Source organism: Molossus molossus, unplaced genomic scaffold, assembly GCF_014108415.1.
Source record: "Molossus molossus isolate mMolMol1 unplaced genomic scaffold, mMolMol1.p scaffold_m16_p_5, whole genome shotgun sequence".
Classification (NCBI taxonomy): Eukaryota; Metazoa; Chordata; class Mammalia; order Chiroptera; family Molossidae; genus Molossus; species Molossus molossus.
In genome coordinates, this window is record NW_023425388.1 from 80,655,846 (window position 1) to 80,674,018 (window position 18,173).

The window sequence follows — 18,173 nt, forward strand, 5'->3', positions numbered from 1 at the left end:
AATAACAAAAAGGACATTCATTGCATCTGTGATTAAATAAAAACTCTTGAGATGGAGAGATTACCTTGGAGTATATGGGTGGGCCCACAGTCATCACAAGGTTCCTTACCAGAGGGAGGCAGAGAGTCAGTAAGAGAACAAGAAGATGGAAGCAGTGGGCAGAGAGGAGCCATATTTAAAGATGCTATACTTTTTGTTTTGAAGACAGAAGAAGGTGCCAGGAGCCAAAGAATGCAGGCAGGCTCTAAACGATGGGAAAGGCCAGAGACTAGATTCTCCCCCAGGGTCTTCAAGACAAATGCCGCCCTGCCAACACCTTGATTTTAGCCCAGTAAAACCACTTCAGGCTTCTAATCTCCAGAACTGTGACAGAATAATTTTGTACTGGTTTAGCTGCTAAGTGTGTGATATGTGTCACAGTAGAAATAGACTAATACATCCATCAACAAACTTGGCCCTCCTTTTCAAAGGAACTATTTTAGGCTAGCTATCAATTATTTATTTTGTTTGGTGACTAAAACAAGAAAAATAGATTTTTTTCATTGATTAATATAAATACTGGAGGATATATGTTTGATAGATATCTGTTTCAGTATCTTCTACAACAACCCATAAAGTTGGATAAAAGGAGATTATCTCTGTTATTATATGGAGCACTTATGGCTAAAAATAGCACAGAGCAAAGCATAATAAAAGAAAAATTGGGAAAAAACAAAAGAAAAGATAGATTTCTGAGGTCCTGGGTTGGAAAATGATCCAACCATGACAAGTTAACAGTTCCATGAATCAGTATTTTCTTTTAATAGAATTGGACTTGAATGTATTTCCATTGTGACTGGAAAATCCTAGATCAATACATAGCATAAAAAATATAAGATGACTCAATGGAAAAGAGTGAAGCTGAATTAGAGTGAAGCATGTTCAAAAACTGTAAGTTTGCAGGCTGTTTGAAGTTCCTGAAATTGATATTATGGAATAGAAGAAAGGACAATGTAGAAAGTAGGTGTTCAATAATTGCATTAGGTAAGGTGAGATTAAGGATTTGCAGATGGTAGAAGAAGGAAATGAAAATAACAGAAATTATTAGTAAAAAGGTAAATCATTGGTATGACTCCTAAAGAAAATCTTTTAATGACTAAACTACAGGAGTCACCTGGGAACAGTATCGTGGGCCGGCGTCCCCTGAACTAGAAGGAGCACAGTAGGAGCTGGTGAGAACAGCTCTGCATTGTGTCAGGTTTGCTCCGTAAACAGAAGTGGGGAAAATATAATAGAATTATGAGTTTTAAACTACCTAGTTATTTCCCAAATTTCAGATTTGATTTTTTAAATTTTGTTAATCCTTTAGCCAAATTTTGAAATATAAATAAGAGAAAATTTCACCTGAATGGATCCTATGATACTCAGTTGAGTCAGATTTTTCTAATGCATAGGACATATTTGCTTCCTAACCATTAGTTTATAATGTGGGGAAAGGAGGCGGCAGCGAAGAAAAAGGTTTAGGAAAATAATCTGAAGCACAGCTAACAATAGTGGTCAGGAGTGCTTCCTGTTCCCACTGCCATCACTCTGTTCCCAACCACTCTTTTTCCTGAAGTTTCAGAAGCAATTTTAATATTCCCACAGACCAAAGAACCCCTACAACATCCCTCAGCTTAATGGGGTTTACTCGCAGAGCACTCAGAAAACATGTGTTGATGGAAATGATGTTTATCTTCCAATCCGGTAGAATAGATTACAGGTGAGAGGAACGGGGTTCTGATTACACATGTGGGGATAACTAGAAGTTCAATAAGAAATCGAACAAAATGTTTAGTATTCCCTCTTTCTTACTCTCCAGCTAGTAGATGTAGATCCCAGAGGATGTATGGAATTGTATCAGTCAAGCATTAACCCAATTTCTGCTCCAGCCTAATCCCAGCGTATAAGGTACGACTTCCCTGAACATGACTTCTTTTAAGAAGCAGAAATGTTCCACTGTGTTAGAGCATGACTTCATCCAAGATAATCCTTCATTAAGCTTTAAAAACGCCTTTGGAAAGCAGCGGGTAACCACGATACTACTTGTGCGTAAAATATTTAAAACGACTTTGAGAGAGGTTAGGGCTGTGGATTTGGGATTTGGCAAAGCCCCTGTGTTCAAGGCTGATCTATTTTAGGCTTTCTTCAAACTTGAGCAGAGCGAGGGAAATGGCACCATTATCATCTGGGTTCAAGTTGAGGAAATATGCTTATAGGATTCAGCTCTGATAGTTTTATAAGGATTTTAAAAAAATTATCTGCACAAAATTTCTCCTTATTGTTAAAAAGAAAAAAACAAACAAATGAACAAACAAAAACAACCCCAAAAAACAAAAACAAAAAACCACTAACCTTTTGTCTTAATATTTTCCTTTTTTTTCTAATAAGGATTTTAGATTTCTAAAGGCAGTTTTATCTAACTGCTTCTAGCTGACCTTGCCTTTTACACGAGCGAATGCTTAGTGAGTCAGCAATGGAGGGAAAGAGCTAAGATTTCATCAGTTTTTTGAACCAATCTAAGTGTACAGAGAAATGCAAGCGGAAAGTTTAAAAGTACTTTTTCAGCAGGAAAGTTGTTTGCATTTTAAGACCCAGACAACTAAATGCGTGTCATATTCCATTTCAAAACTTCTTACCCCTCAGAGATAAGGACACATCTTCAAGACCCTCACCTTTCTGCTATATTTTCTCACACAATGCTTTTGGACATGAGTCAACATTATTTTAATTATTTCTTCAGATTGGCAACATCATTGTAAACCATTACTCAGATCACAAGTACGGGAAGATTTGTCAATGTTCCAATGGCAATTTAATATGTGTTCAAGAATAAAGTCTGTTTCTTAGAATGTCATGCTTTTCTGATCTCTCCCAGGATAGCTGGGGCTCGCAGACTCCTGCATAGCCATTAGTATGCAGAACTGGAGTCCGCACACTTCATGTGCTGGCCTTTTAAGTTTCTTCAGCCAAGCTGCATGTTAATGAAGAAGTTCTGCATTCTTATCCACCAGTGGCAAATCCCAGGATATATCTACCAGCATCCAGAGTTGGAGGGTTAACTTGTATTGAGTAAGTGGCCCTCTAATTAGGAGAACACAACTAAAAGCTTGTCAAAATATATTCCTTTGTGTCAAAGCAGGGAAGTCGTGATTCCTTGAAATGTATGTATAATGGGTAATGTGCTAAGGTCAATTACTAGTCTGCTTTGTATTTGATCATCAGTCATCAGTCATTTATTACTGCATAAGGAGACCAATGTTATTATCACAGAATCATTTGTACTATTATTTTAATTATAAGAATAATTATTATATCAAGTCAGGGATGGTATATTATAAAAATATATCTATTGAAAGACTTGTCATAATTGCTTCAAATTGCAAATGAATGATATGTCTATATAATTCTTCCAGGAATGTACTTTAACTAAAACATGCTTTTGATGTGACAGTGATTTAGGAAACATATCAAGCATGTTTTTAAAATTATAAACTTGCTTGCTCAAGATATTATAGCTACATATTTTATATGTAACTTTATTCTATATCCTCATATGTAGCTATGAATTTCCATTACTCCTCTCAGCCTTATCCCCCACCCCCCAAAAAGGTTGAAAATTCTTGGCAGTGGTGGAAATTAAAAATAAAATAAAACTGATATTGTTGGTTTTCTTCTTTCATTTCCATCTCTGATATTTTTAATAATTGCTCTCTTCTACTCTTTATTCTTCTCTGATAGCAGATTACATAATCATTTTTATGTAAGTAGTTTAGTTTGAGCTTATTTAAGACAGAGTAATTTGGATAAAAAACAATCTTGCTTATAAATGGGACACCGTTTCAACAACAGCAAGATCTATGGTTATTTGGCCCAAGTATTGTAGTATGTTTTTAACATGGTTTTCACAAAGCTATTATAACTTATAAAATACTACGTATTCATTGAGCACCTGTCAAGCAATGGACAGACAAGGAACGTACAGGTATAAGATGCAACAAAAAGAGAGCGTGTTCCCTATTACATTCCCAACCCCTCCCCCCTGCAACATTTAAGACATCTGAGATCATGTTTATTAGAATAAAACATATTATTTTAAGAAGGAATGCTCTGAATAAGGAAGATTAAAATGTAACAACAGCAACAGGTTGATATACCTAAAGTTAGTGATGGTGCATAAACTACCAAAAGAAAAACCATTTGAAAAGGTTAGTTCAGTGGTCAAAATCAATTTGAGGATGGCTAAGAAGAATAAAAAAAAAAACTTAATAACTTACATTATTATTTAAATTCCCAAAAGTGATACCCCATGTGATCTACAGATGAACCAATGGAAGGAATAAACATATCTGTAGTTAAAGAAAAGAAAGAGACTAATTTGGAAAGCCTATCCTGCCCACCTAGCATTAGGCTTGTGTTCATATGAGTCTGTTTAGGTGGGGAATTAAAGAAGTTCATGACTGATTTAGGTTTTGATTTTAAAATTTAAAACTAAAATCAAGACCAACCTAACACTATCTTAGACTCTGAGCAGTAAATTGTAGCAGGTTTTTCTATTAGTTAGCTAGTTGGTAAAGTTTTTACTACTTGTAGATGTTCAAATTTTAGGTCCCATGTCAGTGCTCACAAATTTTCCTATGCACAAAAAAAAAAAAAAAAAAAAAAGGTAATTTCATGCCTAAATGGAAATTTCTGCCTGCATTTTGCATACAGAATATTCATTTACATAAACAAATTCATGTTTGGAGGAAACACACTTTATGAGTTCAACTTAGGTATCAATGGATAAAAAATTTCCTGAATATTTGGTTTTATTAAATGATTTGAACCAAACATTTTGTTAGGTAGCAAATCCCTCTCTTTAAACTTATTAAATAATATCACTCAATATTAGGCTTTTTGAATCTCCCTGAATTCCTTCCCTGAATTGTTCAATTAATACACTGCATCATTGCCTTTTGTAAAGTGGGACTAAACTGGAGATGCATTGGAAATAAAGAAGTAATGCTGTTGTGATATTGCTAACTGAAGAATATGATATTTAGGTAAAAAATATTGCTGTAAAGGATGGGAAAACTAACTTTAAAGAGAAGATTGAATGTCTTTAATAAGCTGTCAAAATAATAATCTGAGAAAATGAATCAGAATATTAGATCTGTAAGAAACCTTAGGCTTTATTTTGTCTAATCCTTTTGCTTTGCGCAGACTGATCGACACCCAAGTCAGAACATTTCCTATACATTTTCCTTCGTGTCCCCTCAGTGGAAGCCAGATACATTTATAGAAGGTTGGGGGGCAGTTTTCCTGAACCCTCATAGGGCCCCTGGCTGGGTCTAAAAATTAAACTGGTAAACACAGATAAATAGGAAAAAAAAAAAAAAAAAAAGGGCATACAAACTCATTTAATAAAAGTTTTAAGTGTGACATGGGAGTTTTCATTAGAAAATGAAGACCCAAAGATACAGTCAGACTGGAGTATTTTATAATCTAGGTTTGATGAACAGTGAGAAGTTGTGGAGAGATATGATAGGTCAAGGGCATGAGTTAATTGTAGTGAACTGGGGGAAATTTAGCAAATCTTGTTAGGATTCTTCTCAGCACTCCTCTGTTTTAGGAGATAGGGTTGCTCCTTTCCTCTGGGTATATGGAGGGCACCTTTCATATGAGAGTTTTATGACCTATTTCAGGGAATAAAGGTGAGGTGAGAAAGTTTTTAGTGACCTGCTTCTGCCATTTTCTCAAACTCCTTTGGTTTAAGGTATTCCACATGCCAGGGTGAAATAGGGTATGTGGCAAAATGGCTGTAACCAATAAGGGCTACAAGAACCATCAAGTAGATAGTAAAACCAACCCCCAATGGGTTTACGGCTTAAAACTAGCAGAAAACCAGCTTGATCCAACATAGAGACTAATTTCACCTTACAGTGACCCCTAGCCTCATTACTCTCTCATTGTAATACATTGGCCTTCTAAATGACACTCCCCACCACCCTGACTGGAAATGGAATGCCCATATAAGGACATAGGGTGGCCATGGGAGCTCTTCCAAGAAATCTTCACCTCTTTCTTGAAAAAATCCTAAATATTCCTCCCTATTATTGAACACTCTAGCCCTCAATTAAATGTGCCTCAATAGAAGAAGCAAATCCCACTAAGGAGGGGCTGCTCTGTCTGTGGAGTAGCCACTCTCTGTCTCTCTGCTTCACTAATAAACTTTCTTTCACTTTAAACTCTGTGCTGGCTCACATTTCAGTTATGACCTGTGCAAAGTCAAGAACCCACAGTGGCCCTGGCCGGTGTTGCTCAGTGTTTGGACCATTGTTTCTCATTCACTGAAGGGTCACTGGTTCAATTCCTGGTTAGTGTACACTCCTGGTCTCGGCGAATGCAGGAGCCAACCCATCCATGTTTTTCTTTCACACTGATGCTTTCTTTCTCTCCCCCTCCCTTCCTCTCTCTCTGGCATCAATGCAAAACATATCCTCGGTTGGGGATTAAAAAAGAAAAGAACCCACAGTGCCACGGTGGGTTGCGGATCTTTGAGTCTCAGGATCCCCAGACTACCCACATCGAAGATGTCATCTTCTAGGGTAGCATGCCCTAAACCCCAGCACTATTACAATACTTTTTATAAAAGATCTTTATCATATAACCAAATGAGATGGGTGGATTAAACCATCTAAGATAAGATGGTGACCACAGAATTGTGAAGGAAGCTGCTTCTCAAAACCAAGAGCCTAGAAACCATTGGTCCTTCTTATGGAACCACAGCTTAGTAAGTTTCTGTGACAACATAACTTCCACCTGGAAGATCTTGTGCAGGTGGATTCAATAATTGCTATAATAAGAATGTTGGTTTTCTAATAGTCACCTTCTTCTTTTTTTCTTAATCTTTATTGTTGGATGTAGAATGTATTACAGATGTTCCACATTTTTCCCCCATTGACCCCCTCCTCCCCACTCCCACCCCCCTCCCATCCTTTCCCACACTATTGTCTGTGTCCATTGGTTATGCATATAAGTTCTTTGGTTTATTTCTTCCCACCCCCCCAACCCCTTTCCCTTTGAGGTTTGTCAGTCTAGCAATGAATTTGTACTTCTTAATCTCTTCACCTTTTTCACCCATTCCCCCAACCCCCCTCCCATCTGGCAACCAACAAAATGTTCTCTGTATCTATGAGAATGTTTCTGTTCTACCTGTTCATTTTGTTTGTAGATTCCATTGTTGATAGATATGTATTCATTGCCATTTTGTTTGTTCATACATTTTATCTTTTTCTTCAAAAAGACCCTTCATCATTTCATATAATAACGGTTTGGTGGTGATGAACTCCTTTAACTTTTTCTTGTCTGGGAAAGTTTTTATATGTCCATCAATTCTAAATGACAGCTTTGCAGGATAGAGTAATCTTGGTTGTAGGTTGTTGCTTTTCATCACTCTGAATATTTCTTGCCACTCCCTTCTGGCCTGCAAAGTTTCTTTTGAGAAATCAGCTGACAGCCTAATGGGAACTCCCTTGTAGGTAACTAGCTGCCTTTCTCTTGCTGCTTTTAAGATTCTCTCTTTGTCTTGAACCTTTTGCATTTTGATGATGATGTGTCTTGGTGTGGGCCTCTTGGGGTTCATCTTGTTTGGGACTCTCTGTGCTTCCTGGACTTGTATGTCTATTGCCTTCACCAAGTTAGGAAAGTTTTCTGCCATTATTGTTTCAAATAGGTTTTCGATTTCTTGTTCTCTCTCTTCTCCTTCTGGCACTCCCAAGATGCGAATGTTGGCACACTTGAAGTTGTCCCAGAGGCTCCTTACGCTCTCCTCATTTTTTTGGCTTCTTTTTTCTTTTTGCTGTTCTGATTGGGCATTTTTTGCTTCCTTATATTCCAAATCGATGGTTTGCTCTTTGGATTTACATACTCTATTATTGAAGCTGTGTAAATTATTCTTTATTTCAGTTAATGCCTCCTTCAATTCTAACTGTGTATCCATGATTTCTGACTGGTCCTTTTTTATGCTCTTGAGGCCCTCCCTAAGTTCACTGAGGTTCTCACTAAGTTCATTGAGCATCCTTATAAGCAGTGTTTTGAACTCAGTATCTGTTAGGTTGCTTATCTCCATTTCGCTTAGTTCTTTTCTTGGGGTTTTGTTCTGTTCTTTCATTTGGGACCTGTTTCTTTGTCTCCTCATTTTGGCTGCCTCCCTGTGTTTGTTTCTGTGTATTACTTAATGAGAGGTATGGGGCTCGCTGAGACCTGGTGCTGCTTGTTTGAAAGAATTTAGGAAAAACCTGAAGCAGGATCCAAGAAAGGCCAATCCTATGGTTAAGCAAGTGGCAACAGCTTGGGTGGGCTTGAAAGTTGGGTGGGGTGGGGCGGGGCCTCAGTGAGTCACCAGGGTGGGGCTACCAGTGTGAGCCAGGTTGCTGGAGTCCCAGATATGGCGGCTGTTTGCCGCCCCCGGGAAGGGCTCACCAAAGAAACAAGGGCCTCTGACAACACGTTTGTCCCCGAGAAAGCCCCCTCTCCAGCCCTTGCTCCAGGGTCAAACAGCTCAGTTCTTCCCTGTATGTCTCTGGCGCCCCTCGAGCTGCCTCCCCTCCGAGCTTAGAGGGAGAGAGTCCGATAAGTCCGTGCGCGGGCGCTTTAGGGAGCTGCCTGGGGCTCCAGCCGCCTCAGCTCCCCTGAGCCTCAGTTCCCGCTGGCTTTTCCAGCCAGAAGTTATGGGGATTCTCTTCCTGGCACTGGAACCCTGAGCAGGGCACCTGGTGTGGGACGGGGACCCCTCAGTCCTCAGGAAGGACCTTCCCAGCCGCGGGAGCCTCCTGATTTTTATCCACCACGCTTGGGTGTGGGACCAGCCCCTCGTGCCACCACTGCCTCCGTCCCTTCCGCCTCTGCCCCTCCTACCAGTCTGGATGTGGCTGCTGCTTTAATTCCGTAGTTGTAGGACTTCCATTCAGCTTGATTTCAGGCGGTTTTGAATAATGTTTGTTCTGTAGTTTAGTTGTAACTTTGATGTGGTTGTGGGAGGACGCGATACCGCTTTACCTACTCCGCCATCTTAGTCACCTTATTCTTTTTCTTCTTCATCTTTGTCTACTGTTTTTTTGTTTAAGGATTATAATGTCTATGAAGATATTATCTTAGGTTGCGTAATGAACCTAAAATAGGAAACTGATGAGATTTTAGCCATGTGTATGTGTGTGTATGAGTATATGTGTTTGTTTACATCATCTATATATAGTTCTATCATAATAGTAATATGATTAAATTTATTAGACTGTGCAATATTTGTGAAATATCGTGTTGGAGAAATTCAGATTTAGCTGGTTGTATAGTGATATATACCTTGGTATTGATACTAGTATATATATGTATATACGTAAAGCCATTTTGGACTGCATTTGTTTGTGAACATTGTTTGCTTTAAAATTTTATGTCTCTTCAAGTATACCCTTAATCTTGGTTTAGCAATTATTTTAGTAGGTGCACAATATCACAATAAAAAAACCCATAATGTCAAAATAGTAATTTGAAATACTATGAAATGTTCACCTATCCTCACTGCCTACCTCCCAGATCCATAACATAAAATATAACCAGTTTATACTTCTCTTTGGCGTTTTGGACTAGAACTGCCTAGCTACCTGCTCTCCTTTTCCTACCAAGCAAAGAGATTATTTCCCAAGAAACTGTTGCCTTTACTGATTTTATGTCCCAGAGGATATCTGTCCTCCCTTTAACATCTTGCTCCTTTCAGGTGGAAGTTACATGTGGTGAATCAATAAGTTATTATTTTTATATTAACACTATAATTTTTCATAAGTTTTAAGTAAGGGTTTCATTAATCACATTACTAGCTTAGAAAACCTCAAGTTGAATTAGTTCCCTCCTCATTCCTAAAGTGTAGGTACAATTAAAAACAATTCTTTTGTTTTTCTTGAGCATATGGATTTCTTGCAAGTGTCCTGAAGGAGTACAGCTATACCTTGGAGATATTGTGGATTCAGTTCTAGACCATCTCATTATAGAGAATATCACAAAAACTTGTCACACAAAGTTTTTGGTTTCCCAGTGCATATAAAAGTTATGTTTATACCATAATGCAGTCTATTAAATGTGCAATAGCATTATGTCTAAAAACCAATATATATACCTGAATTTAAAAATATTTTCTTGCACCTGACAGGTGTGGCTCAGTGGTTGAATATCGACCAGGCACCAAGAGCTCACCAGTTCAAGTCCTGATCAAGGCACATGACCAGGTTGTGGGCCTGATCCCCAGTGGGGAGCATGCAAGAGGCAGTCAATCGATATTCTCTCTCATTGATGTTTCTATCTCTCTCTCCCTTTCCTTCCTCTCTCTCTAAAAATCAATACAAAATTTTTAAAAAATTTAAAAAGGTACTTTATTGTAAACAGTGCTAGCCACCATTTGAGCTTTCATTGAGTTGCAGTCTTTTTGCCTGTTGAAGGTTTTGTCTTGATATTAATGGCTGCTGACTGATAAGGGTGGTGGCGGCTGAATGTTGGGGTTGCTTATATTAGACAACAATGAAAACTTGTTCAACCTATTGACTATACCTTTCATGAATGATTATACTGTAGTAGGAAATACTGTTTAATAGTATTTTACCCACAATAGCACTGCTTTCAAAATTGGAGTCAATCCTCTCAAACCTTGCTGCTGCTTTATCAGCTAAGTTCATGTAATATTCTAAACTCTATGTTGTCATTTTAACGATTTTCACAGCATCTTCATTAGGAGTAGCTTCCATCTTAAGAAATCACTTTCCTTGCTCAACTCCTCATCAGGTCAAGTTTTATTATAACATTGCAGCAATTTAGTTACATTGTTAGACTCTACTTCTAATTCATGCTCTTTTGCTATTTCTACATCCACTGTTATCTCCTCCACTGAAGTCTTTGTACCCTTCAAAGTCATCCATGAGGGTTCAAATCAACTTCTTCCAAACTCCTGTTGATGTTTATATTTTTACCTCTTTCTGTGAATCACAAATGTTCAACATGAAACTCATTCTACATTTCCATTAGCACTCTTGGGTGGTAATATCTTGAAAATAATCTCTCTCTCTCTCTCTCTCTTTCTCTCTCCCTCCTTTTAAAGCAATAGGTCTCTATAGTGGGCTTGAAATGTTCAGGAAACCATGTCATAAACAGTGTGTTGTCATCTGGGCTTTGTTGTTCCATGTGTACAGCACAGGCAGAGTTGACTTAACATAATTGTTAAGGGCCCTAGGATTTTTGGAATGCTACATGAACATTGGCTTCAACTTAACATCACCAGTTGCATTAGCCCCTAACAAGACAGTCAGCCTGGTCATTGAAGCCAGGGATTATCTTCTCCTATATTGCTATAAAAATCTTAGTTGGCTTTTTCTTCCAACATGAGGCTGTTTTGTCCATACTGAAAAATCCGCTGTTTAGTGTAGCCACTTTTATTAATTATCTTAGCTGCATCTTCTGAACATCTTGCTGCAGCTTCTACATCAGCATATGATGCTTCACCTTGCACTTTTATGTTATGAAGATGGCTTTTTTAAAAAAAAACAAAAAACCTAATATATCAACTTCTACTACCTTTAAAAATTTTTTGCGAAGCTTCCTTACCTCCCTCACTTGTAAAGTAAATTAAGGCCTTGCTCTGAATTAACTTTGGAAAAAAATTAAGAAAAATATTGTGGCTGATTTTATCTTTTATCTAGACCACTAAAACTTTCTCTATATAAGAAATAAGGCTCTGCCTGTAAGTGGTTGAGCTCACACACATGCACCAAGAGGTCTCTGGTTTGATTCCCAATCAGGGCACATGCCCAGGTTATGGGCCAGGAGGCAGCCAATTGATGTTCTCTTTCATTGATGTTTCTCTCTCTCTCTCTCTCAAATTAATAAAGAAAAACAATTTTTAAAAAGAAATAAGGCTCTTTCACTTTCTTTTCATTCATGCATTCACTGAAGCAGCCCTTCTAATTTTCTTCAAGAATTTTTGTTTTTGTTTTTGCATTCACATGTTGGCTAATTCTGGTGTAAGAGGCCTAGATTTCCACCTATCTTGGCTTTTGATATGCCTTCTTCACTAATCCTAATTATTTCTAGCTTTTGATTTAATGTGAGAGACATGCAATTCTTCCTGTCATTTGAAAACTTAGTGGCTATTGTGGGCTTATTAATTGGCCCAATTTCAATATTGTGGTGTTTCAGTGAATAGGGAGACACCAGGAGTGAGAGAGAAGGGGGAAAGGCTAGTTTGGGGAGACAGAACAAAGAGAATATTTATTGTTTAATTTCGCCATCATATATGGGTGCGGTTTGTGGCTCCTCAAAAATAATTACAGTAGTAACATCAAAGGCCACTGATCACCGATTACCATAATAAATATAATAATAATGAAAAATATTAAGTATTATAAGAATTACCAAAACGTGACACAGAAACACTAAGTGAATAAATGCTCTTGGAAAGACTATCACTGATAGATTTTCTTGATGCAGGGTTGTCACAAACCTTCAATTTGTAATAAATGCAATGTGTGTAAAGCTTAATAAAGCAAGTATACCTGTGTATGCATCACATTAGGCAGCTAAGGGACAGTCACATCCTCTGCCAAAGTACTTCTCAGGACCAAGAAGCCTAAAACAATTGTTTCTTTCTGTAAACACAGTTTGATATATTTTTCTCTCAATATCGTATTTAGTCCCCAAACCCATGTAATAGTAAGAAGCATAACTTTCCAATAAGCTCTTATTTTTTCTTTATTATTTAAAACTTTATGAAGTTTAGGGAGATTGTATTAGATAAAATGTAAATGAGTTCTGTTATTTCCTCTCCTTTTCTCTTCTCTCCTCTTTTCTTCGTCTCTCCTTTCATCACATTCTTGGTATACCTCTCTGGTCTAGGGGAAAGATATGAGCACTTAAGCTTTCTCAGCTTATATATTCTCCTCCCTTTACCTCCTCTGTAAAGCCCACTGCATACTTTCTCTTTCTTCACAAAACGCAGATGGCTCATTAGAGCCAGGCTTTATACAAGCGAATTATGCTATCCCTTTAGAAATTTCATCTCTTATTCCCAGGTGACAAAAAGAGCTTATACCTCAAATATTTATAATACAGAAAAGGACAGGAAGGAAAAAACTCCTGAAAAACCTGAAGGTTTACATCTTTCTGCACTCAGACACAAGGTCTCTTATTCTTTGAATTTAAATGTATGATGTCTCTATAAGAATTTTCTTCTTCTATTTAAAAACTAGAACACTACTAGTAAGTGATAGACTGTTTTTCCTCTACACTGTTCATTTCTGTGTATGAATATCCATTATCTGAGGGATCGCAGTGGTGTTCCCCTTGTTACTAGTCCAGTTACAATAATTGGTTATTGTGTTTTTAGAAGATTACATGACCCGCTTCCTTCCAAATCACACTGTCCCAACCATCCTAGTTAAGCCAATTGCCTTTGAAGGCAAACATGTATTGCTTCTTTCACTATTGACCAAGGAAAGCCATTTTTAAAGTTTGTCTTTATGTTGATTTATTAGTTTATGATCATGTAAAATTTGTGTTTGTTTTATGCCAACCTTAACTATTTTACTGTATTATTTTTAAAGTATAATTCATTAAAAACGTATGATGTTCTCACTTCCAGGTAAAATCAAGTCTCTCCTCCACTACCCCCACCCCTCATGCCAACACAGTCACCCACACAAAGATGTTGCGTCTTTACTGACCTTAAGGCCACAACCAAAAAAAAAAAACACCTCCCAGCTAGTGACAAAAAAAAAAAAGTGTCCCTTGTGGCTTGAGTTTGCAAACCTAACCTTAACTGGTAACATCAGTGCCACCAAAAGAAAGACACTTTCTTATAGAAGGATCAGAGTGCAAGATATGTCTTCAAATGAAACTGAACACCTGAGGGCTCTTCATAGCTCGGAATTACCAAATGGAATGGCAAACCAAGTCATGTGCAGTCAACTAGCTTGTGACACATTGTAGTGAAGAAACCATATGTGAATGTATGTACAATTAACAGGAGCAGTTTGTTCCTCCTTCAGCATTTTCGATGAAAAACACATGCAGTTCTGAAACTTTAGATTTGCTATCTGAAAGACCCTCGGAGCATCTGTTAGGTGTTGCATAATCTCATCTCTAACACAGCACAGCAGTCAGCTTTTCAGCATGTTGCACCATCATTAACTACAGAGTCAGAAATTGAGCAAGCAGGTCACTTTTCACCTCATTAGCACAGCAGGAGGGTGCTCTGGGAAACCAGACCCCAGCAGAGGCCAAGGGGCTTGCTGCTCTCTTTCCTGAGTAACACAGAGAGGACTAGGCCATGTACTCCTCACTCTGCACTTCTGGTCTTTCCCAGGCCACCCCTTCCCTTTTGCTAACCTTTCATCAGTTTGATCGCTGTCGGGTTCATAAACCACCACAGATTCCTATCAGTAGATGTATAATTTATCTCTATTATTCCTCGTGGTATATCTTGGTTTAAATACAGTTGGATTCAACACCATAGAGATACACAGTCTTTAATGTCTTTGACAAGATTGAAATCCAGGATCCTTTGGACAGAAACATGGAGAAGATATTGGGAAAGTAGACATTTCTTTCTCTGTGCTACCTCTTGTGTATATAAAAATAATCCAATAAAAGTATACTTTCTGTCCTTCTGAAATCTGTTTTCTCTTCCTTCATCTCGCCTTATTGTTTTATCATCAGCCTTGATTCCTGAGTGACTACAATGATCAGATCCTGCCTGCTTTTAAACAAAACTTTGTAACTTCCACAGCTGAAAGTCCATTTGAAAGAAGGGGTTTACGAGGCCATTGCTAGCAAAACATTAAATAAATAAATAAATAAATAAATAAATAAATAATAAATAAATAAATAATAAATAAATAAGAACAGGTTGTGGGGCATGGAGTCTAAGCCATCAACATCACGACTGAATAGGAAAGGCAGTATGTCCATCTATCCTGGAGTTTTGGAAGTGTTTTTGTATATCAAGTAAGGTGGAGAAAAACATAAGCCATCATTTTGAAAGACTGTACATTAACTGCAGACAAAATAGGGGAGGGGGCAAAATGGGACTAGTTCTGGGGTAGGGACAGCAGAGCCTGCAAGGAAGAAGCATCTTGTGGATTAGCCGTGGGCAGCAAATTGGAAGTTCACGTGCAAACAAAAAGTGGAAGACCCTGGGGTTCCATGGCTCCTGACTATGCTTTCTTTTCCATAATCAGGGAAATGGCCACCTAGAAACTAATCCTAAATTCCAACAGATGTATAAGGATGTGAGGAGTCTTTTGTCAGAGCTAGTCCATAGCTATGAGCAAGTTAACTGTTCTCTTTCTTCTCTCATTCTCTGGCCACTGTAATTTTAATTTAAAATATCTCAGATTTTTTTTTTTTACTTGTCACTGCTAACACATAAAGACTGCATATATCATTTTCTTTTTTTTTAATCATCCTTTTTAAGTCATTACAATTTGGGATATTTGTTACACAGCATAATGTAGCTAATCCTGAGTAATCTAGAAGCTAAGGCATACTGCGCAAGGGCATTGTACCAGGCAGTGTGCTAAATGCTTTATATTCTCTCAATTCTCATAACAGTGTTATGAATCCAAAGTCTGTGTGCCTGATGCTTCAAAAGGACAATATTCAGAATGTCAGAGTTTGGAGGAAGGAAAGTTTTATTGATCAAGAAAGTACCAGCTCAAGAAGAGGGGGGCCTTAGAGGTTCCTCAAATCCATCTTCTGAGAGCCCAGTGTTAAGGCTTCTTTTATTTCAAGGGAAGGAAAAATTAATGGGGAAAGAGGTGATTGATGGCCAACCACAGATATCTGGACACCCACAGGGATCTGAAGAAGAGTGCTGGGATCTGAAGTAAAGCACAAAATCTATAAATCTCTTTGTACTTTGTCCATTGACCCCTGCTGATCTGACTCCTGTCTTAAGGCTTCTGCAAATCTTTGATAAACAGTCATTATTCTGCAGATGTTTCCCTACCTCTTCAGGAGAGGTACCTTCTGGCAAGAGGCTGTTTCTCCAAAACCTCAAGCCTCAAGCAAAATTCATCTAATAATTAGAATTCCTCTAATAATGACTTTCCTAAGCATATCCATAAAAGGAGCTATTAGCCTGAAGTCCATGGAGACAATGCAAGCAAAAACTAAGACAGAGTCAGAGACCTTACATTTTACTCTGTTCCAATGATGCTGTGTGAAAGGTTCCATTCTCTTCCCCATTTTTGAATTAAGAACATTATTTAAAATATTAAACATTTTCACAGCTTTCTTGCATCATTCCAAAATCCCTTTGCTTCTTCTTTTCTAGCCACAGCTGCAGCAAAAAAAGTTCCAAAAGAATGCTGATGAACTACATAAAGGTGAAGTAACACCGTGCCTTGGGTTAAGTACACTTCTCACTTCTTTCACCCAGACTTTCTTCTGCACCCAGTATGAGGCAAATAGTTCCCCTTTGTGCAAACACAAGCCAGACTCATGTACCCAAGATATAGATCAATGAAGGCTGATGGTTTTCAGTTCCCGTACATGTATTCCTGGTTCATGAGGTCAAGAGACAATGGAAAACAAGTCCCTCTCTTTGTTTCCTGTTGCAGAAAATTCTGAGACACATTTCATCAGATTCATCAGAAGATCCTAAAGCCAGTATTTAATTTAATAAGATTTTTTAGATTTTTTTTCTTCCTTCTTCTTTATTCCTATTGTCCTGAATGCTTTCTCCCTCAGATCAGATAACCAGGGAAACTACTGGCATGAAAGCCTTTGTCTCAGACTCTTCTTTGAGGAGAAGCAAAAATAAGACACTAAGTAATTTGCTTAAGGACACGAAGCTTCTTTGCAATTCTAGGATCAATGAAGGCTAAATGCAGAAACCATGCCCCTAATCACTACTAGGCACTGCCTTAGAAAGAGTTGTTACAATTTCACTTTTATTTTTTTGTACCATGACAAGTTAATTAAGCTAATTGGCTCCTCTTTGACACTGGATATTTTCTCATATACTGAAGACTCTTTCTGTTCTGATTACTGTATACCAGCAATTTCTAACCTTTTTCATCTTACGGTACACATACACTAATTACTAAAATTCGGCAGCACACCAAAAATGTATTTTTTGCCCATCTGACCAAAAAAAAAAAAAAAAGTTATACTTTTGATTCATTCACACAGGATGGCTATTGTTGTTATTAGCTGTTGTAATTTTTTTATTTGACCATCTAAGGGAAAGGAGGTCAGTGCCCCTGACTAAATTGTCAGGTATTGCATGTTTTAAAAATTGTTGTGACACACTAGTTGAAAAAATCACTGAAATGTACTGTTTTTTCTTTCTTTCTTGTGTTTGTTTTGTTTGCTTTTAGTAAACACATGAAAAAAATGTTTTTTTTAATTGATTTTTTTATAGAGAGGAAGGGAGAGAGAGATAGAAACATCGATGTGAGAGAAAAACATCGATTGGCCACCTCCTGCACGCCCCCCACTGGGGATTGAGCCCACAACCTGGTTGTGTGTCCTGATGGGAAATCCAACTGAGACCTCTCACTCTATGGAAAGAACTATCCACTGAGCCACACTGGCCGGCCAGCACTTCTGTATTTCTTTACAGAGTCTTCCACAGCACAAGTTTTGAAAAATCATATGTTATTCTACATAACAGGCTGTTCATTTCCATTTTCAAAATTACTTCCTATATGGTAGTATATTACACATATACTCTTCCAAAGGTTTCCTACCTCAGAACTCTTACATGTACATTCTTAAAACACTGTCTAGAGAGACTAACATATTATAGTACACAGAAAGCAAGAGTGAACAACACCCACATATTTTAGAGCATGAGAGGCCCACATGTAATTTAAATTTTTTTGTGTCACATTCAAGTAAAATGAAAATAATAATAAATTGTATATTTTATGTAATCCAATATAGATCAAATATTATCATTCAACAAACAATCAATGTAAATGATGATTAATGATAACTTTCCCTTTTTTAATTCCAAGTGCTGGAATTCGGTGTGGGTCCTGCACACCCAGCCCTCTCTATGCGTTCTAGTGATGCCGTAGGTCCTCAGTAGCCACATGTTGGCGGTGATGAACATGTGGGACAGTGTAGCC